General features: G+C 44.5%; 1 long non-coding RNA gene across 1 annotated transcript in view; it reads right to left on the bottom strand.

Annotated features, from left to right (window-relative positions):
* Window positions 1-3,272: 3,272 nt before the first annotated feature.
* Window positions 3,273-23,330, bottom strand: part of LOC135919013 (uncharacterized) — a 119,478-nt gene continuing 99,420 nt past the window's right edge. The window contains exon 4 of the long non-coding RNA XR_011508281.1: window positions 3,273-3,371. This is a non-coding gene — a long non-coding RNA (uncharacterized lncRNA). The remainder of the gene's footprint in view (window positions 3,372-23,330) is intronic.

Below are 23,330 nucleotides of genomic sequence, written 5' to 3' on the forward strand. Positions count from 1 at the left end.
ACTTTATCCCGGGAAGCATCATGTGCTTCAGCAGTGTCATTGTAGATAAGGCTCCAGACCCAATGTTTCTAGAAACGACGAAAAGAAAACCCTGGGTTTCTAAGAGGTGTGGCAACGGAAGAATGTGCCTGAGGAAGGAACAGTTGCCCAGGCGCACACCCTTGAGTGTCTATCGACTCAGGCCTCACCATACGACCCTTGACGCCTAACGTTGGCTCTGATCGTACGGTTTTACGCCTTGCTGCAACTGCGAGAAACATAGCATTGAGCTCCCAGAGTGTAGTGGCACGGTAAAAGTTTGCGAGGCGAAACAGCCGGTGGCCTTTGCAGAAGCCCGAAAGAGGGCAGAGTGCTAAGAGAGGACGGCGTTGCATACGGTCGCCTTTCAATGACAGCCGTGCCACCCCATCGCAGAGTAGCGTCGGTATAATCTTGGTAGACGAGCTGATTTCGGCCAACGTGGGTTGTCAGGATGGCTTCGTTCACCCTCTTTCTTCCGTTGAGTAAAGGAGTTAGAGAACACAATCAGGACTCGGAGCTTGGCAGTGTCATTGCCTTTCTAGAGCCGCACATTTCCCCAACCTTGACTTACACATCGTTCCCCGGCACACAATCCTTCCTTTCGTGTTGCAGTCGCAGGCGGGAAGACAATTTTTGTCGTCAATCCTCTTTGCTTTTAATGCTTACAATTGTATTCCTTCTTCTTCCTTTTTTTTGAGTTCAGAGTTTCTTGTATTACGCAGATACAATTTTGCCGCGCTTCTCCTGACGCAAATTGAACAAATGAGAATTCATTGAAGTAATGTGTGTTGTTAGCCTAGGCCTTGATTTTATATTTTTATAACAATTAGTAATATTATCGAAAAAAAGTAGATGAAGCGAAGTACCCTGTCACTCAAGGCCAGAACGTGACGCTCTTATTCGCTACATAAATTTAGCAACGCAATGAAGGGGGCTGGTTGGTGAACGTTCATGATTATGTTGTGCTTAGTGTTACACTGGTGATTTTTAAGTGAAGGACAGGACGTGGACGCACGTAGCGCTACGTACGTGCACGTCCTGTCCTTCACTTAACATCGTCAGTGTAACACTAAGCGCAATACAATCATGAACGTTCGCTATATAAGTACTTTGTTCAGAGATTTTTTTTCCCGACTGCAGCTGATCAGCGCCAACATGTGTACTCCTACTTATAAACGTCGTCAACGTTTCTTCTAAGATAGCTACTACAGAAGGTTCCTATTTGTAGCAACAAATTGTAAATGTGAGATTACGTTTCACTTCCCTTTAGTCTTCTCCCGTGTGCTACGCTTTCTGTTTTGGAAGGTACTCTTCAAAAAGAATAAAACAGAAAGTAAGGCTGTCATATCCACTAACCAATACTAACAGAACACTTGTGGGAAAAACCACTGCGTTCTTAAAAAAAAATTAAATTATGGGGTTTTACGTGCCAAAACCACTTTCTGACTATGAGGCACGCCGTAGTGGAGGACTCCGGAAATTTCGACCACCTGGGGTTCTTTAACGTGCACCTAAATCTAAGTACACGGGTGTTTTCGCATTTCGCCCCCATCGAAATGCGGCCGCCGTGGCCGGGATTCGATCCCGCGACCTCGTGCTCAGCAGCCCAACACCATAGCCACTGAGCAACCACGGCGGGTAACACTGCGTTCTTAGTAAGTGCAGGTGGACCCACATATAGTCGCCCATACGTGCATTCACCCATTGCTTTTGTTGTTTCGTTCGGCGCAAATTCACATGTGGCACGGCACACACTATAAAATGATTGCAGAAGCTCTAAGATCGACGTCAATTAAGTTCAGCACCACTGCAAGTCGTACCTATGTAATAAATCAGATGGTCCTAAGTGACTGTACCGAAGTGCAACAAAAAAGTATTGATGTATCTCTATTGTAAAATGCTTATATAATATATGATCCCTTAGTATTCAATGTCTGACAGTCGAGGAGGGAGGCCTTTACCTTGCAACATACATAAATTAGGCCATTCACGGTGATGGTGATCACTAATATAGCAGTGTATTTGTCCTACTGGGTAGCAAATACTGCAGCGCGTGCAGCATATTGTATAAAACATATAGTAGTTTCCCACCACTTGTCATGGCGCTCTTTGGCCAAGCCTGGCCCTTGCGCCACAAAACACTACACATCATCATAGTAGTTTAGTCCATACATGCAAATATTTAGTACGCATACGAGGTCCACCTGAAAAGTAACAGTAATATGTCTGTTCTGCAGGTTATATGTAAAATGTGACAATGATTCTTATGTAATGAACTATTATCATGACTTCGTACCACATGTATGTATTTTTAGCTTTCTGCTTACTATTTGACTTCTTAGAACGTGCATACATTTGCATCATTGTCCTTGCCCTGTCGCTGAACAGCTAGGACTAAAGAATCAGCAGGTAACATGGAGCAACGAATCCACCTCTTATTTGTAGTGCAGTTGGGAAAACTCCGCCATAAACGCTTCAGATGCTTCGAAAGGCGTAGGAAGATAGCACCATGTCATGTGCGCGTGTGTTTGAACGGCACAAGGGGGTTAAAGTAAGGCGCGAGGAAGTGGAAGACGATTCCAGGAGCTGGAAGCCTTAAACAGACTGACGGTAACGTGGAACGGGTAAAAAAATTTGCCCTGAAAATTATCGATCTTCACAGACAGAATTGAACTGCATGTTCTCCCTTACAAAAATTTCTAGTAGCTTTCAATAAACTTTCTTTAGACAAACGTTACTAGAACCTACCAACAGTCTATTGAATTTCTTTAGACCGTTTTCAAACGTCTTATATACTTCATACCAACATCCTATCGACTATTGGCCACCGATATTCAATTGAAACCCTTTTTACAATCTTTCTTTAGACAACGAATGAACATCTTTTAGACACTAAAAGCAGGATTTATCGACTATTTTCATAGTTCTTAGAAACATTTTAGTAACTTTCTGTTGCTCTATCTAGAAACCTTTTAGTAACATTCTGTCAACCTTCTATTGCTTTATCTAGAAACATCCTAGCAACTTTCTATAACTCGACCTAGAAACGGCCTAGTAACATTCTACCAACTTTCTGTTGCTCACCCTAGAAACTTTCTAGCAACTATTTTAGTATGCTTTAAGTGTGCTGGTGACATTTAGGCGAATTTTTCTGGTATATTTTAATAGATTCTGGTGCTGTTCCAATGTAACCTTCAACATGGGTAGTATATCTAAATGTATTTGCCTATGAACAAAACACTCCAATATTTTTGACAACTATCTTTTATTTAGCACATTTCAAAACCTGCGCGCAAGCATCGATGACATGTTTTCGATCTCCGCAGTGTCGAAGTGCCTTGCTGTGTAGCCTAAGGGAAGAGAAAAAGTGAAGAGTTAGTTCAGCCTTATGTCTGTGGTAATGCATCTGGGCAGGACGGCACAAAGGAGAGATCCACAAGATTTTAACTCCAAATTACGAATTAAAGCAAATATTTTACTAGTCTGCGCTATCACATATACTCAGAAGTCGTGCTGCTTGGTTCAAAAGTGAAGTAGCTCCATTTTTTTCATGGAAGCAGAATTAACTGCACCTGTAATCAATGTAATGGAATTGTTGAAGTAGTACTAGTACTGCTGCACAGAACATGAACTGTTATTTCTAGGAACTGTACAGTTGTGAGAACTAACCTAAAAGAAGCAAAGTAGCCATAATTCAGTTGCAGTAGGGATATTCGAAGTTTAGGACAACCAGAGCTACTCTAACTGCCAATAAATGTGGTGACATCACTTAAGCGTTACGCCCACCTTTAAAGGCAAACATGAAAGATCCTTCAAATAGTCTTTATTGTTCAAATGATTTTACATTTAAGAAAATTGAAGTGATTCGCACTAGACTTAGCTGTGCGGGCTGCTCGGCTATAGAATACCCATCTTAATATCCATCTTAATCTTATTTAAAAAATGTCATTTGAGTAAAAGGTACAAGAATGTAAAAGAATACATTAAAATAAATACCCTGTGTTTCTGAGTAGTGGCGCTCGAAAAAGGTGCATATCGTGGCTCCCAGACTGTAAATTATTACAAAATTGCGTGGGTAGCCAAAGTAACCAGCGCGTGAGTCGATGATGCGACTGTGCATTTCCTAAAATAAATATTCCACGCGAGGTCCAGGGGCGATACAGCCGAGTGTTTCTAGTTGTTACGCATGTGCATAAACTTCTTGATCAGAATCATGATTACGTTTTCTATTTTTCCCTATTTCCCTGTTCCAATGATGAATATTTGGGACACATTGTTTTCTACTGATCTACAAGATCTCCACGCAAAATGAATCTCTATTCGATATCAGTAAGCATGTGACTGTAAAAAGGCCTGCCCAGCACATGGCCATTACTACACTTCTTTTTACGCGTGGTCCCTATATGTTCTGCTCGTCTGTGTTCCTTTATATAGTTACGCGTGCGCTTTACAACCGCAGATATGAGAGTCAACTTCGACGTCCTTTCTTCTGCTTCTTCTCAACCGCGAAATAATCTCCAACACGCAAAAGCCGATGTGTTTGACACCGTTTTCAAGTGGTCTTCCTCGAGTGTCTACAGTTCTGTTCTCACCTTTATGCATTTCAAGCTCGGAAAATCCATTCGGTAACTACAAAAAAAAACCGACCATTCAGATGGGTTAAATAACAGCCTTCCATTCTTCTCGTGGTTCCACGCCCGTTTGAACTCTTCGGGAAGTTCTCGTTGCTCTGTCTTGCATCCTCCGAAGTCCGTGCTGTGAGCGTGGCTTCGTCCCTCCTCATACCGTAGTAAAAGGAGGCGTAATAGACACCCACCAACGCGGCCTTTATTTATATTTAGTGTTCTCAAGACAAAAAAACTTCCGAGTCTCCTGGAAAACGGCGACGATTTGAAGAAGTGAAGTACGCAAGCCTCTGCGAAGAAGGCGGAATTTAATGGCAAAAGCCAAGAAAAAAAAAGAAACACCTCAAGAAGAAAGCTATCTCATACGCAACCGCATTCGTCTCAACGGAGAGAATTCGAGCTGTCATGGCCGACTGGTTGCGAGACGGATTCACAAAGGATGACACCGCATCCCACCGCGCCGAGCCTCCTCATTTTCTCGTTGGACTTCGTGACTCTCGAGGATTGTACGCCACTCCGCGGGTAAGAAGTGTGAGGTGCTGCGCCGTATCGATCAGGTTGCTGGCCCACGCGCGGGCGCAGAACGTGGAACGCATTAGCAATTCAGATTGGGGGAAGTATAGGCGCACCCCTGCCCTTTTCACGGGTGGTCTCCCCAAGGTGGCCCAAGAGTTGGCGTAAATCTCTCTGCTATACGGCAGCGATCACGATGGTTGCGGATTTCTACGATGGTCTCACCTGGCCACAAATGGCAGTTTCTGTTGTGTCGCGTTTCCTCGATTTTGTTTTCGAGACGCGTCAAATCCAGCCCAGTTCAACCTGATCTGCGTATCTCGTGTCAAGCTGAAGAGCATTTTCTTTTTCGTAATGATTTGCATGCTTTGTGGTGTGGGTAGACAGACGCGTTTTTCCATCGCAATAGTGGACCAAGCAGCATTTGCCTGTGATTATCAGTATAGACAAGGCCGTTCTTTAATTTCCTGGGCTAGTGTCTTATAGATAATGTAATACGTCTAATGTTCATGCATTGGGATCGGCCATTCTAGATCTTGTCTGAAAAAACTAAACTCTGCGACCGGTTCTGAACTGATTCACTAGGGAACATTCAGTGGCTGATGAGGAAATGCTGTCCGTGTTGATAATTTAATGACCGACAGCACTAGCAACACAAGTTAATTTTCAACCTGTCTCAACAATTTATGAACTTCAAGTGGAGTCAGAGAGCCAGATAAAATGACCGTATAAAATGTAAACGCTTATGAATTCGATTTTAAAGTCCCACATAAATGTTTACAAGATTTTCACGCAAGACGACCAATGTGCCTGCTCCCTAAGATAAGGTTGTTTGGGATTAGTGATCAGGTCGGACGGCTGTACACGTCACATTTCGCATCATATATATATATATATATATATGTATATATATATATATATATATATATATATATATATATATATATATATATATATATATATATATATATATATATATATATATATATATATATATATATATATATATATATATATATACACTGGAAAAGTTACGATGTATCAGTAAATAAAAGGCTAATTTCAGCTGCTGCAGAATGGACAATTTCTGGTCACTTCGAGAAACCCCAGCAATGAACAGATGGGAGGAGGGGGTGGGTTATATATTTTCATTTAGCCTTCACGTTTCCCGAAAGCCGCGGCACAATCATGTCCTGCCTGCTAATGAGGGGACAAACTCCAGAGGAGCGGAAGATACCACGTTCGCTTGAGACAAAGAGCGAAGAGTTCTAAAGGTCGATAGCCGAGTGCAACCACAGGTGCAACCAATGCCTAGAGCGCTCGAAAGAAAGCTCAGAAACGTAGTCCTCGATGTGTTCAGATCAACCTTTCCGCGGCTGCAGTAGATGCTACGGGTTTGTGAAAGCTAACCGCCATGTGGTGACTGAAGCGTATGAAAAAAAGCGTGCATCCTTTCAGCACATGGCTCAATTAGAGTCGCTTATGGATTTTCGGGAGGGAAAGTGCAATCGCAATGCCGGAGTAAAATGGAGGGCAATTTAAACTTCGACAAACCGGTGGGAAGGCGAATAGTAGTGTTCTTTCACAACCATTGCTACGTTAAGGAATCCAGGACGACGAACTACTGCTTCGAGGACTTTGCGCTTTACCCCGTGGTCTCTGAAACAATAGTGCATTTCTTTTTCAATTAAATCTTGTTGGTATCTGTTGATAGACTGAGTAACATACCGAGCTCTTACTTAGCAATTAGGTCACTCGCAAAAATGCGATCATAGAAATCACCTGCGAAGGGCAAAATAATTTGCTACCCTACACTGGCATGGAGAAAGAGGAGACAGAATTACGAAACGGAAAACGTAAGTGTGCTGCAAGGCTAGCATAAGAATAATGGGGGAAAATATCAGAGACATAGACGTGCCAACCTTTTGCTCCCATTCACTGTATTAAGGTTCTTATTGAAAGGGATAACGCTGTGAATAAAGTCGTCAAGATAAATTTAGTAAGCCCTCGTCAGCTTTCGGGCCAGAGACTGCCCAAAACTTTTGTCTCATTGGAAGCAACCTCTCTGGCTTTCGGTCTAACAACGCCCATAAGTAACGCCTACCTCCCTCTTCACGCTAACCTCATCATCGTTGTGCAACGATGCTGGAATAGCTGGCTCGTAAACTTTTTCTGGGACCTGCCGGCGGGACACGCTGTAACGTTTCGCGCACCAGCGCTGAGGTGTAAACCCGTAGGGGTAGGACCATCATTAGGTAGCAGGGGTAATACTGTTTCTTTGGGTCGATAGGCACATTGTGAACGCTCCGGGTCGATTAATCTTTCTTGGGACGCCGTTGCCGCTTGTTCTTTCTGCTTGAGAGCGATTCCGTCCTTCTCCTTCCTTCTGTTCTTCGAGCACAGTTGTGACGGTACCTTTGTCTGAAATGACAGCTACTCTCTACGCTTTGGGAAATTGTAGACATCGTTTCAGGGTCCAGCATGCTATGGAAGCTAAACTACAAAACATTAAACCACGGTCAACGTTTCCCTTTGTGTTCTCCATTTTGTGCTATAAATACTACTGAAAAAAACACCAAAATAGCTTTGTTATCTTTCAAAGCAGAAGGGGGGAGGCGGGGGGATTCAAGGCAGTAATAACGTCGTGTGGGTTGGTATGTGTTATCGCATTTCTAAAGAAATGCGTACTTTGGACAAACTCAATGTATGCCATATTTATAAGAAAATGTAAAAATTTATGAGTTCCTTGCTCTCATAACGTCGTAAAAATCTCAATTTTGAACTAGATGTGAAATTCTTTTGGTGTGCTATCGTCCTTTTACGGTTCTTTCCCGCTTCTTTTGATTGCCTGTGACTGTGTTGGGCAGTGCGGCAGACTGTCTTGTGGCTAATCCGAATGCAATGATATTGGTTTATTCAGAGAAAGTAGGCTTTTCATAATCCCACGATACGTAAGCACTCGATCGTTTCAGTGCAACGCGGGCAGTCAGTACAACATTTCAGTTTTAAAGAAAATGCAATAAACAGCATACCAGTAGACAACGAGATGAAATAGAACCGAGTGGCGCGATTTTTTTATTCATATCATAAGAAGCCAACAAACAAAGGCACCAAGGACAACATAGAGGAAATCACTTGTAAATACTAATTGAAATAAAGAAATAACGAATCGATAGAAATGAGAATAGATGAATAAACAGCTTGCTGCAGGTAAAGAACGATCCCACGTCTACAAATTACGCGCGCAGTGCTCTTACCAACTGAGCTACCGCGGCCACATTCGGTGGTATTCATACTTTACTACTAGAACTAACTTTGGGAATGTAAGCTAGCGCCACTACTCAATATTCTTGGCGGCTGATGTAGAATAACCTTTCTGCTGCAGGCGTCCTCAGTACGTGATCTTTTTGGGTGAAGGCAACTCGTCAATAAACCGACACGTGCTACCTGAAGGCATCAATGCTGCCGGATTCGAGACCGCCGTTATGTAAGGAATGAGAAGAAAGGGAAACGAGGGGCCTGATTTTCATTTATCAGCCTAGCTGTGCTTTGTTGTTTAAATCCATATTGGCTTTTCACTACCAGGTCGCTTTTTTTCACAGACCACTGCCGTGAATTTGGCTCCAAATTTTTTCATGGTATGCGATATAACTGGAAGCAAAGATATGATCCCGTAGTTGTTAGTGCATTTTTTATCTTTCTCTTACACAAGCCTGATATAACAAATACATTTACATTTTGTGGGGTCAAACCTGTACTAAAGGTGTTCTTTACGTTATGCAGCATCACTTCTTTGAGTTCCATGTGTCTCTGACTATGCCTCGAGGCCCACTGCCATCTGCGACCCCTCGCTTACTGATAGGCTTTGCGTTCAATATCTTGCTAAGATTATTTCCAGTCATTCGTGGGAGAAACGCCGAAAGTGAGCAAGATGAAACATTGTCGTTCCCATCACCAGTGAGCATAGTAAACTCTAGAGTTGCGTGAACGATCCACCGACTTTAAATAGGGCTTCGTAATCTAAGCTGCTAGTCTCCTTGAGTTCCTGTCTCGACGAACTGAACCATCTTCTCTAGTTTCCTATAGTTTGACAGTATCTGTCTTATTTTGTTGTTACAGCTCGTAGAACTTATCTGAAAGCCAATGCAATAGCCTTCTACATGTTTTCGGCTGCTTTGATTGACAGGTCAATCTTCTTTGGTGTTTCAAGTTTCCCAGTTCTTGCAGTTGAAACAATTACTGCCGTTTCCACAGCCTCGACTTTAGTACTCAGAGCAGATATACTTGCAGTCAGTTTCCTCATTTCTTAAAAGAATCCGGTATTAGTACCTCATTGTGCTTCTGTGCACTTTCCCTTTGATATTGTTTCTTGTGTGTGATACTTCTTTTAATATTATTTGGGGTTTTACGTGCCAAAACCCCTTTCTGATTATGAGGCACGCCGTAGTGGAGGACTCCGGAAATTTAGACCACCTGGGGTTCTTTAACGTGCACCTAAATCTAAGCACACGGGTGTTTTCGCATTTCGCCCGCATCGAAATGCGGCCGCCGTGGCCTGGATTCGATCCCGCAACCTCGTGCTCAGCAGCCCAACACCATAGCCGCTGAGCAACCACGGCGGGTGATACTTCTTTTCTTTATCGTCAACGCAGGTCGAAAGCGACCATGCTGCAATTCCCTCTGACGTCATTTACTTGAGAAATGCTTTAGTCATACGAGAGCACTGGACACAATAACAACTGCCCAAGCGTCTTTTGCATTTCACGCTCGTTTGTCCGGGCAACATTGTTTTCATGCATGCTATACAATGTCTTACCGGTACTGTTGTACAATGTGATGAAACACTGCAGTTCAGCGGTCCGGAATTCTGATGAATTGCTTCAAAAAGGATATCTCAACGTTCCTCTAACTAAGAAACAACATACGTTAAGCATGTCATGTACCACTGAGCTGGCGGAGGCCGTGTCCGCCATTCCACTCATGTTGCCTCAGATCCGGGTGACGTTTGCAATCGTTTTGGTGGCGATCGGTCCGGCAAGACGATGTATCCCAGGGTCACCATCCTCGTACTTCCACACGCTGCCCGGCCTCCAAGTGGTGCTCCCTTATCGGCAAATGCGGAGCAGTTCCTTTGTCTACCGACGAAAGAACAACCCATGCAAAGCATGTCCTGAACCACTGAACTGTCTTACAAGTATGTATTGCAGATAACGATACAGCATGTCAACGTGCGGAGGTCCAGTCACATTTTTGCATTAGCTGATAGGGCTTGGATCGCCTAGAGTGGTGCAAAAAGAGAAGTTAGTGAATACGCTTGTCATGATTTCTATGCGTCGTAGAACCTCAAGACACATTAATATGCCAAACCCTGGGCACCTTTGCTGCACAGCAGCTCTTTTACTGCTTTTAAAGCAGGATTTATTACCTGATTTATTTTGCTTAATCGGAATATGCTCCACTGCCTCGGTGCAGCGTTCGGGAAAGATATTTCTCTAAGCAAAGGAGTCACCAAGAAAAGCAGCGCAGAAAGCGCTCAGAAACGCAGAAGTCCCATTTGGCTCAAGACTACATATGACGCACTCGAATATATCCCTAACCCTAAGGAGGCCTGCTGGATTTGTTCTCATGCTTCCCAGTGGGATATCACTCGGTGTCCTTACAAAATCCATGTCAGAGGACTCCACAACCAGTGCGTCGTTATAGGCGTAGCAGCTGCAGACATTGGAATGAAAGGACAGGCGCAGCCGTTATTCTTATGGTGACTACTCATACCGCGGCTGGCTGCTTCACATAAAACATTCCGGAATGAAACCCGCCCATACTACCTTCCTTATTGCAGTATCGCTGAAGCAATGTTACGTTACAGGAAAGCTCTTTGAGTGGCAACGAAGATTTCAATGGTAAATCAGGCGAAGTTCTATCCAAGAAAGTACGGCAGACCTACAAGGACTCTTGTACTGTATTCTACAATGCTCGATGTGGTCCGTGGTGGAATGCGGCCTGGGCGAGAGTGCTATTAGTTACTGCTGGACCCGGCAAGTCGCTCGTACAAAGTTCGGTGCTATCACATATTTTAAGCGTCGTATGTGTTTCTACAGCTGCTCTGCCCTTAAGAACCAACTAAAGTAAAGGAAAACGCATTCGAAACGTCTTCCCACACCTCTTCACTCGTGGTTGGCGCATTTTGGCTGTGTCCAGTAAAATAATGCTGCACGTGTAATAGAAATATGCATCATCGATTTTCGTTTGAGAATCTTTGCACCCGTATAACTTAACCTTCACTTTCACTGAAGCTTATCCAAAAGAGCGGAAAATTATGCATTGTCCTAAACTGGAGAAATGGGCGCCATGCATTGTAGCGAACAGGCCTACGATCTCACCCCTGTGAGATCGTAGGCCGCAATAGTAATCTTGGTTGTGAAATCGTGGGTCCGTGCGGCCAACGAAGAAAGGAAGGAAGGAAAAAGTGGAGAGGGAAGGCAGGGAGGTTAACCAGCTTAGCATTACCGGTTTGCTACCCTACACACGGGAGCGGGATGGGGAGGGGGTGGAGGAAACGAAGTTTCCACTGACGGTTCCACGCCAGGTACGGGGAGAATAGGTTGCGAATGACGTTTAAGAGAACGAAATAAAACGAAATATATTCAAAAGGCACATAATTGAGATTAACAAAACGGCTCGAACTATCGGAGCACACTATGGTAGCGTCTTAGCATGTCTGAATGCCACACTGTTTCCGAGCGTCCTTCTGCTTCTCACAGCCGTCTGGATCCGCTTTTTATGCCTGCGTCGTCATTGTTAATGGTTTACACCAATCCGGCGTCAGGAGACCAATATCGGTGTCACGGAAACGATGGGGTTGGGTAACCGATGGCATCGGGCCACCGAGGGCGTCGGGCCACCGAATGCGTCAGGAGATCAGTTGCCCTTTTCCTCCTTTTCACTTGGCACAAACAGGGAAAGATGGGGAACGTCCCCTGGCTACGATTCCAGCGTGAACGCGTCAATCGTGCTTACGGATGAGAAGAATCGTACCGTAAAGCGTGACAACGGCATGTCGCCGGGGTGTCATCCCCCCCCCCCTTACTGAACTGGCACAACAGCTAAGAAATTACACTGTGAGCGTATTTTTGTATATTAGGTGATCGAAATTTTGTTTAATTATAGGTACGTTTTTCCATTCTAAAAGCAAGCTCAATTCACACAAAAAGCATTTCCATAGACATCAGAGTGCACTACAAACAGGTAGAATCCGACTTTTAAACATGCATAATATGGACTTGTTTTGATCTGATGCCCTTCTTGTTCAACCTGCGGCTTACGTAAGCTGTTACCGACGCCGTAAAGGGCAGTCCCGTATTATGAAGAACGCCTACCATGCAACGAGGCCAATATAACTTGAACATTTCGCTATTTTCATGGGAAAAAATGACAACCATTCAGCTGTGAAGATGGAATAAAGCAATTTGCTTTTCGTTTGGGAGCTTTGACTGTCGTCAGCTACCGCTGCCTCTGCCACCGCAATGAAAGCAATTTGCTTTACGTTTGAGAGATTTGACTGTAGTCCGCTTCCGCGGCCATTCCATCTACAAAGAGTGGAATGGTTGCGCGGGCTCCTGATTGTCGTTTTCTTTCAAAATCGTGGGAAAGTTCTTCGTTAGTGGTCGTTCCGCGCCGGTGCCGTTTACGTTCTCCTTGCTGTTCCCTCCAGCGCTCCTCGTACGCATGTTGTTCTTCGGGTGTATGAACTATTCGTGTCCTCTCCATCGACTACGAGGCTCTTTTTAGTGTCGATGCATCTTCTCCTAATATACTGAGATAGCCTTGACGTGACGCTGTTTTTCATGGCGAGCGTTCTAATGTGTTCCGTATTTTGACATCTTCGCCACCGCACTGCACAGTGATCACACATAAAGCAAACAATGAAGCCCATAGTGTATGGGTTTGTTAGAAATCGCTAAATTCGTTTCTCTTAACGAACACTAAAAAACTGCGGAAGGTTAGTCATATACAGCTTTCGCTCTAAATGTCGCCTATATGACTGACCGCACCTGCATGCATATCGGAAACATTAATCTGCCGAATTTTACCTCACCTCTAACCAACAATCGATGGTCGTACGCTAAGGTCGTGTTCTCTTTAACAACACACCGCTTATACTTTATAATGACACCAACAAATTTTGCATCAAAGGCACCCTTAACTGAATTCTCTTTCAAATGCTGGAATTTTCAGACTGTCTATAAAGCCGGTTTAACGAGAAGTTGACGTAAGCGTTCGCAGGAAGTAAGCGTAGAGCTTTGATATCCTTTGTTTGCCCCACAGTGGCGAATATGAAGGCGGTAAGTAAGCTCTCCATAAAGACCGAAAATTGCCCCATATGACTTTATCAGCAGTGCATCTCCCAGCTGCCGGTAGTCCTCTCCCCTTCCGCGGAATGGCAAGGGTGCGTCGAGCCTACGCTCTCCTCATTATGTGGTACGTACCCGCCAAAATGGATTGCTTGCCAAGACTGCCACGTCCGATAGAGGTTGGCCCTCGTCAATTTGTATTCTTCTCGCCATCGTCTCCCTCCGTTCATTCATACTTGCCCTTGCTCTCAATTCGCTCCCCAGATGGCGCCACATTCCCAGGACTGGCTCCTATCTCGCCAAAGCGGCTCCAGACGCGGAGCGGCGGTTCGCCTCCGGTAGACCGGCCGACGCACTCTTGTTGCAATGGCAGTGCGATCACGTGGGGCGCAATGTCCCTCTTCGCTTCCCACACTTAGAGCTGAAATGCAGGCGCACGACGAATGCACACCCTTTCTTAGCGTGCATTGACCTTCCCGTAGGTGCTTTGAGTCGTTCTCGCGAAGTGCGAACAGACGCACCATGTCGAAAATCGAAGAACAGAAACATAAAGCTTTATTTTTCTTTCTTCCACTTCTTATTCTTAAAGTTCGTTTATTGTTCGCAGTAAATTGGAGCAGTTGTATGTCTAGCGAAGTACGCGTACGAACACCTTACTTCTGGCTGGCTTTCGCTTCAACAGAACTACATGGAAAAGGACGGGAAAAAATACACGCCGCATAAAAATAAAGGAAAGGAATGGGGTAACACCCTGTGGTTTGATAGCAACAGAAAAAGTAAGAACCACTCTCAAACCTTCTCGTTGAGGCTTCCTGTTGAGAACAAAATTAATTAGGGGATCCAAATTTAGCTACATATGGTATTCCGCGGCTGAACTTTTGCATTTACCATGCAAGATTTTGGCGTCTGAATCTTGACCGCTCGTAGGATGTAACCCACAGTCAGAACTAGATACCTATTCTAGTGTTATTGCATATCATGCGTCCTATTCTGCCACCGTGTCTTATACGTGTGCGCGTGCACATAGAAATTCCTACTTCAAGATGACATAAAAAACGCGCTTTGCGGCCTGCGTCACTCGTGTAACAATAATTCAAAAATTTGCCCGTAGAATCATGCTGCTACGCTTCTGTTACGCATATTCACAGCAGGTACAGAGCTGCGCCACGTGATAAAAACTGCTCTAGAACGATCTCAACTCTCTTGCAAGGCCGAGTCTCTGGCCTTGATTGTCAAAGTAGCGCGATAGCGCGCTTTCTTCCTTTTTATACCTCGAAAAAAAGAAGAATAACATAGTTTTCTATTGAAAACTGAGGTAATGAGAAAAAATTTCTGGATTGTATTGTTTTTAAAATTGAATTTCAAAAATATGGAGCAGTCTTGGTAATGATACATCAGAAGTTTCGTGATAATTTCATTCGTTTGTCGACGTCAACGCTTTCTACGGGGTGTTCACCCACCTTGTCTCCTTCGCTTCGAGAGTAATAGTTGGTAGTCTAACACGCACCGGAAGAAAACTCAGTTTTTCTTTGAAATAATTTCTATCTCACTCTTTAGAAGAAAAGTTTAAAAGTTATATTTCTTGTGTGATGCACATATTTTCTTATTTACATTCTTCTTAAGAGCAGGGAAATTAGAAGGAGGCTTGTTTTGAAACGAGGATGACAAATGTAAGAGGATCATATCGTTAGAAAATACTGTTTGATGAGCTAATTAGTATTGTGTAACAGTTGAGAAAAATTAGCGCTAAAGATACTCACACCCATGAAACGGTATGCCTGAGTGTGCGCCTTTTATTAGCGTTGATGGCCTTCAACAGTTCTGCTAGATGATAATACTGCATAAATATGGCTGTTACTGATAACGCACCGCAAAATCAAATTTGTTTTTTAGGTAATCATAAACTTGACACTGATGACGTCAAATTTTATTAACTAGGCGCACATAAGTATTGGGGCTTTAGCGTGACAAGGAGAAAAAAAGTCCTACCCCCCTTTTTTCTCCCTTATATTCAAGCTCTTCCTTCTGAATGAATAAAAATGATGTTGGGAAAAATTTACCTTATACTCCTTTCCGGCATCCTTTCCTCGAATGTGAGGGCTAATGCAAGTCTTATCTTCACTTGTCTTAATTTACATATGTAATAATATTGTATTTGAGGGCGTTTTCTTTTTTTTTTTTTGCTTCTACAGTGCTTATGAACGTGTGATGAGGCGATGCATCGTTCACCCTAGTAGTAGTTAAGCAGCGTCTGCGAGCTGGCAGTGATAAACGTCCTGCGGATTTTACAGCAAAGCAGTAGCGTCGCCATCACATATAACTCTGAAGTGATGTCCACTTATGGATCTCGAAAACGACTCCTTGCGCAGGAAGACGATAAATTGTGCCGGGGGAAATTGCGTTGTCTAGCGCACGTGGGAGTCCCCATGTAGTACCGATCAAAATGTTAAAAAAGGCAAAAAAAGGGACAAACAAACATAGGCGCCGTCTGCCGAACACAAGAGTGGAAGAACAAACGGCCAGACGCCCCTTCAATGAAAGCAACATGAGCACGATTAAAAGCAGTCGGAAACGACAACGGAAAAGAGAGAGAGAGAGAGAGAGAGAGAGAGAGTGGACAAGAAGGCCGTAGGTGCGAAGGAGGCCGGGAGGGAAGTTGTGGGATACGGAGCCTCAGTCGCGTTTATTACGCGTCGTCTCCCGCCTGTACCGTGTTTTCGTGCCTGAAAGCAGCGTGGCGTTTGCGGAGTGTTGACGGAGTAATGCGCGTGTCTAAAAAAAAATAATAATACCTACATAGGCAGATGAAAGTGCAGCAAGTGAATGATTCCAGAAGGAAAAGTATATGCAATATGCATGTGATAGCAGAATGCCGGTTTATAAGGAAATAATTGTGAAGGGACGAAATATATGCTTCTTTTTTAGTGTTCTTGCCCCAAAACCCACACTACAGAAGTTTCAAGGGTTAGGCATTCTTGCCGTTGACGCGCTGGGTTGAATTGGAAAACTTGTTAGACGAATATAATGAGCCATTTGCGTTTCGAAATTGTTTTAATTCACGTGTGTGATCACCGTTTTGTGTCCTTATCAATTGATTGTGAGGAATCGCGTAATCAAATCATACCTCTAGTTCCTCATTTACCCGACATTTCATTCTAAGTTATAATTTTTGGAGTACGCCTGATCAGTGGATCAACATGATTCTTTAGATAACTACGGAATCATGTTGCATAAATTTCACCTTAACAGAATACAATCTTAGGAAAAAGGATTGCTTCCCTTTCAGAGATGTGCTTCCTAATACACTTCTTTCACCCGCTCATGACTTAAAAAATAACCAGGCTGATTTTTTTCTTAGTTCTTCGTAGCCTCTACTTAGGATGAAGAAGAAGCACGTATTTTGACCGGAAGCTCTCCTTCACGGAGTGGTCATCGCTCACTGTCAGCCGTAATGAAGAGGAATAGCTTTTCCACGAATCTCGACTATAGTTACAACAACACGTCCTGCGTCTCAGTTCCTAACTCGAAAAGTTCGTGTATGCGGAACCTTTCTTCATCGGGGATTCTTCGTTGAGGACACAGAGAGACTAGCCGCTTCAAATGGTGTCGCACAAAGAAGGACGGCTTGAAGCAAAAGTATTCACTCTAATGACCCGCGCTCGGCCTGTTTCGAAGATTTTTTTAAGAATTTTCACGTTGGCAGTTGCTTGCAGATCCAATACACGCTTCTTCGCATTCCTATGCCGTCGTCGGGGTTCTTTGTTCGGTGTGTGCAGGACTGGCTTTCACGCTACCCGTTCGTTGAAGTGCTTAGAGTTACCAGAAACAGGACACAGGAAAGGCGTGCGTAGGCACCAATACGTCCCTTGAAATGTGTCTGGTAAATTCACGAATCTCCTACTTCTCTACTCTACGCTCTACTCGCCGTAATGGCTCAGGTGATATCGCGTTCTGTTGGAGAGCAGGAGGTCGCTGGTGCGACTACCAGCCGCGGCTGCCGCCTTTACGTGGGTGCAAAATACAATAACGCCCCTGCACTTAGATTGGCGTCCATGTTAAAGAACGCTATGCGTTCAAAGTTAATGCAGTGGATTCCTTGAAGGCGTCCCTCGTAAGGTGAACGAAGCGCAATGCTCCAAGTGTATGAAGATTGTTGTGTACTTAGGGCAGAGAGAATAAGAAAGGAAATGGAAAAGTGCAAAATAAAGAAATCGCAGTGCCTATGTTCGCTCCTTTTTCCGCTGAACTCATGGCTAACCACACGCGTAGGTGTTTTGCACTGCATTCACGTCATGAACTTCGACCAACTAGCCCAAATCGCTAATGGATAAGTCTCTCAAGCCCATCGTGATGTTAAGCTACTGGTTTTTTTAGGTGCATTTTGGTGAAATCGTAGCACAGACGGCTGCCTATTGACGAAAAATCCTCCGAGAGAGATTTCAAAGAAACGCTCAACGCACTAATTTATTGAAATTGTCGCAGTTATTTTTGGTAGTGTTTAGGGTAGACTGGAGGGTAACGACGCATCCAGCCTAGGGTTCTTTCAAACGTCTAAGGGCGCATTCACACATGCGATTAGCAGAGGTCGTGCAACCGTCAGTCGCCCGCTACCAGGCAGCGCCGCGACAAGACCGGCGTTCACACATGCAAGGGCCACCTCAGCGATCTGCGGGTTGCCTTTTCATTCGAAACGAGAACTTTCGGGCAGGACGCCGTTCGCGCACTTGCGGCTGTTTCGTTTTTGCCGCCGGCAATGAGAACCGGTATGCACGAAGTCTCGCACGCTACTTTTGGGGCATCGCTGATTGGTTTAGCGGTTGGCGACTCGCAGTCGCAAGGCGGCAAAATCGAGCAGCGTGCGAGTGGCAGGCGACCATCGTTTTTCGACCAATGCGGCCATTTGCGACAAGAATGGTCAGACGACCTGTGCGACTCTCAAGTGTGAATGAGCCCTAACCGTCTTCGTTATACGAGTGATCTAGTGATGTAGATGTGAGCGATCCGCACATATGAGTGATGTCTGCGACGACTTCCTAACGACTGCATTTGGAGACGCCATTTAGAATTTAGGCAGTCGGTCAGAGCTTATGTATAGATGGTGTAAATTTGTGTACACCTACACATAGTTCAGCTGAACTGCGTTGGGATTATGTTTAGATGATGAGCGCAGTATAACTGCAAGATACAGAAAACCACACGTCTTCACAAGTAAATGTGGTAATGTAAGGACGATAAAGTAGGAGTTACAGAAAAATTTGCAAGGTCAAATGTTTTGGACGTTTCAACTTCTTAACCGTTCAGACGCGTTTAATCGAAGTGACACTAAATGTAATAATGATATTCATGAACCAATAATTATCGGATTTATGCAACCATTAGTAGGTATATACTAAGCAGTGTTAGCTGTTGAGTAACACTCACATTGATTCCCCTGCAGTCCACTAAAACTCGGAACAGTGCTCCCTAAACTGCGAGGACATGAATAGGAAACTAGGAAGGGTGCCGCCGAGGAGCGATTGCTGGCCCACGAACCAGGTGCATAGATTGTTGATTTTTAATGCGATAACAATCAAATTGAAACCCCCAAAAATTGAAACCACCGTCGGCGTTGGGAAGGTGTTCGGTATAAAGTACAAAGGCGATAACATATTCACGCGCGCTGTTTGCTCTATGTTCCAGTGAAACAGTGGGAGGATGATCTGACAATAGCGGATCAATCTCGCGCGCGCAACAGAAGATAGCGGCGAGAAAGCGCGCCGTCTTCCGTCACGCGCAGGACACCAGAGGGAAGGGTATACGGAGGGAAGGGGGCTTTCTACTTAGGCAGCGGCTGCGTATGGCTCCCGCGCAGGCCTTATCTTGCAATCGATCTACTATGAGTAGATGAGCCGTGTGCTCATAGATTTCTGTACGCTGTGTTCTCGTCGCTTAGTTCGCGTTGAAGCGAGAGGCAGCACGAAAGTCAATTCGCTCGCTGCTGCTGCTGCTCTTCCTCACGCCAGCGTTTTGAAAGCGAGTGACCACGCTCATCGAGTGAGATGTCTTTATGTTTGCCTGTGCTCGCGTGACACAATGCTTGTTAATTTAGTTAGTAGGCGACTGTTTGCGAGTTTATGTGGCCGATAGAACTACTATCCTTACTTCGTATGGCTGTCTACTAAATTGCTACCGCAATCGATGATTCGCCTGTCGGGCGAAACTGCGACATTTTTTGGGTAGACGCAGTGGTGTCTAAGGCACGACGATCGGATACAGGATGTACATGTTGAAGTTTCTTTATTACCCGAGGATGATTGCACGCAGCGTGTTACTGTTGAAGGCTGTTACACAAGTCTCCTTACGCGCACCCAGGTGACAGCTTCACAGCAGCAGCACAAGTTCGAGCGCACTGTTGTTGCCTACTAAAATATCTGCAAAATGTTCAATATTGCCTTATGGACATGCCAGGTTACCCTTGACATCTCATGTGTTACCCCATTATTTTACAGAGCATAAAGCCGATAGGTTTGACTGGTTCATCATAGCCATCACATAAAAATATTTGAAGGACCGCGGAGTTCCTTGAATGACTCCTGCGTGTGTGTATCTGAAAGAATTCATTACATTGAGGTGTTACCTGGCAATCTTTGTGAATCGCTGTGATAGCTGCGCACATAATTCTTGCAAACTCGAGCATTTTCTGTCTCTTCCGAAATATTCTACAATTCGCCCAATGTAGTACATTTTACGCTGGACACTTGCTGTACCAAATGCCCTAGAATAAATGCCCGAAAATCGGACATGGCTAAAAGCGAAAGGCCGCGATCGCTGGAGTCGACAAGTGCAATACTCCAGCGACGCCCAGCAGGAGGTGTTACAAATTATCTACCTGTATCTTAACTGGCTCACTTATGACTCATTTGAAATACTTGAAATTATCACTGCTACTACAAGTTGACCAATGCAGCGCTCCGCCTATTATGGTGTCCGTAATTACTTGTAAACTTATTAACTCGGTTCCCCTTTTTGATTCAGTTTTGTGGCAGTCTGTAGTTATGGTTTTCTCTTATTTGTGTGTTGCCGTTCGCTCTTTCGCCGGAGTATGTGGTGGTCCCGCCTTAGACGACCAAGTATGAAAGACATCAGAATCGATTGATATAAGCTAAGAACGAAGACGGTAATCAGCTGAGGGTAGGGTTTGAGAAATGAAAGTTTCAGGTAACAGGATTCGAGACTTGACTGGCGTTGGTACTATTCAGAGGTGAAGGGGAAACAAGAAAGAAAGTAATAAAACCAATCTATTCATCCAGAACTCCAAATATAGTCCGGCTAGTGTACTCCCTTCTAAAACCAAGGAAGGTAACAGCTAACGACACCATGGAATTGGATCCGCAGTTCATGGTGATGATTGTAGAAAGGCTGCTGAGTTAAATGAGATAGTCCTCCAAAAAGGTGTCATGAGACTTACAGACCAGTTGCAGAAAGAGCATACTCAGGTAATGGGCAAGTGAGTGCAGAAATTGCACTAAACTGAAGATAGCAATACTATCACAAAATGTAATAATAATAGGAAGCAGAAAAATACTAAAACGAAAAGTTTCTACACGAAAGCCACGAAGCATGTTGTAAATTTGTAGACTTCTGGGAAGAGCTGCTTTTTCACCTAATTGTTTTTTTGTGTGTGTGTGGTAATAAATACCTAAACATATTTCTCGAAGACCTTTTTATTAAAACCGCTAAACCATCTGGAAGTCGTTTAGGACTCTTTTTTTTTCAATATAGATGATGCGACAGCGGCGCAGGCAAACTAGAAGGAAGGATTTTGATTTCTCTTTTGTTCGCTCTCTTATGTTGTACCTTGCTATCTGAAAGACACAATCTAATTCAATGCAACCAATTTGATGCAGAAAAACAGGACATTCTTTAAACATTCCGTTTTTTATATTCTAGGAATACGTGTTGGCATATTCAAAATATCGAGTCGCTTGAACTAGTGTGCTAAACATATTACTTTCACATGCCGGCAAGTATAACTGGCCGCATGCGGCGCACTCAGGTTCCAGTCTATAGCCACAAACGCGCATTGCAAGTGTGAGTATTATTTGCGTACATCGTCGCGGTAGTTTTCCATTTCAACCACCTAGGCGATCAAACTAAGCGACCTCTGAACCACCTCATGCACACAGCAATCTACCATCGTGAATACAGCATTTGTTCTGACATGCAGCTACTCACTGTCACAAAACAATGGCATTGCTGCAGTTTGAAACAAAAAAAGAACTAATATGTCATTATAGTTTTCTCGGGGATCATCTCTATGTATTGCAACGGGCTTTCTGCAAAGTATACTAACCGATTACGCCCTCTTGGGCATCTTATGGTAGAGCATGTCGCGACTGCAGTTGTTTTAGGGGATCAATGATGGTTGCGAAGCAACCTGTTTTGTCTGTTGCCCTAATAGATCGCGTCTTGCTATAGTAGAACACAAATGAAAGGAGAAAAGGGAAGAATGGAGGATGATCGCCATCATGCGGAAAATCCGGTGATCTCTTTCGCGGCACGGCGATTTCTTCCCTACGCCTTTCTTCTCTTCGGTGCTTCCCTAGGAGAATAAGTGAACCGCTTAGTCGCGAGGTTGAACGCGTCGCCTTATATGAATTGCTAATGCGAATCTCACTTGTATGCGCTCTCGCGCAACGGTAGGTGGTCGATATGGCACACCGTCTCGTGGGCTTCCCCTCTAGGCATTGGGGTTTACGAGGGGTAAATGGGAAGGCTGAGAACAAAATTGAATGGTGGCACGCTCTTTAGGCACCTTGGGACATCAAGTGCGCCAGCTAGGGGCAAGCGTAGGACTCGTGGGTGATTTCTGTTCTTATACTATCTGCATGCACAAATATTTATCACACTTTTCTTTTGCTAGAGCACGTTCTATATTAGCAAGAAGAATAATTACCAGCCCCGAGTCTGAAGGGCTACATTCTTTAGCAATAATCCTCTAGAGCCAAGTAAAGCGAAGAAGGACTTTAAGTTTATTCCAGTGAAAAAGGCATGTACATAAATTCTGTTTGGATGTATAGATCCATAGAGAGAGAGAGAGAGCAAACGGACAAGAAAGGAAGAGAGGTCATCCAGACGAGCACGCGGTTTGCTACCCTACACCAGGGGGAAAGGGGAACAGGAAGAGAAAATAAGCGATAAAGCAAGGACTGAGCGTGTGTGGGAGGATGCACAGTGACACTATATATGGTCTCTTAAGCCGGTGCACTTCAAGTATTGTACTAATGCACGGATCGCCATTCGCGCCAGTGACGGGTGTGGCCGTGGTCCGAGTCACTTTGACTCGGAGTACGGTGTTGAGTCCAGTCGTTGTAAAGTTGCCCGCAGAGAGAGGCGTCCGTCGTACATCGCAGCGAGGGCAGGTACGCAATAGGTGCTCGATGGTTTCCTCGATTTCACAGGAGTCGCGCACCGGGCTCTCGGCCATTCCCATATTGAAGAACATATTGAAAAAAGCCCAAGCGCTAAAACAGAACCTACAATTCCATTGTTATATCAAGAAGGCAGTTCTTCTATAGCGCGACAAAAGAAAGACGTGAATCATGTGGTACCTCTCTTTTGGAGCGCATCTCTTAGGTGGCCGTTCCTGCTTCGGCGTCAGCGTCCTACCTTGTAACCGAGTGAACGAGCCTGGCGAAAGATGTGAGTGAACGCGAAACGCAGTGGGGGAGGAAAAAAGCGGCGAGAGAGAAGAGAGTGCGAGCCGCAAAGCGGAGGAGGAGGGCATGGCGAAAGCCTGAAAACAAAAGCGTAGGGCCACGCACGAGGGGCTTTGCGGCGA

This window comes from Dermacentor albipictus, chromosome 9 (genome assembly GCF_038994185.2).
Source record: "Dermacentor albipictus isolate Rhodes 1998 colony chromosome 9, USDA_Dalb.pri_finalv2, whole genome shotgun sequence".
In the NCBI taxonomy this organism is placed as follows: domain Eukaryota; kingdom Metazoa; phylum Arthropoda; class Arachnida; order Ixodida; family Ixodidae; genus Dermacentor; species Dermacentor albipictus.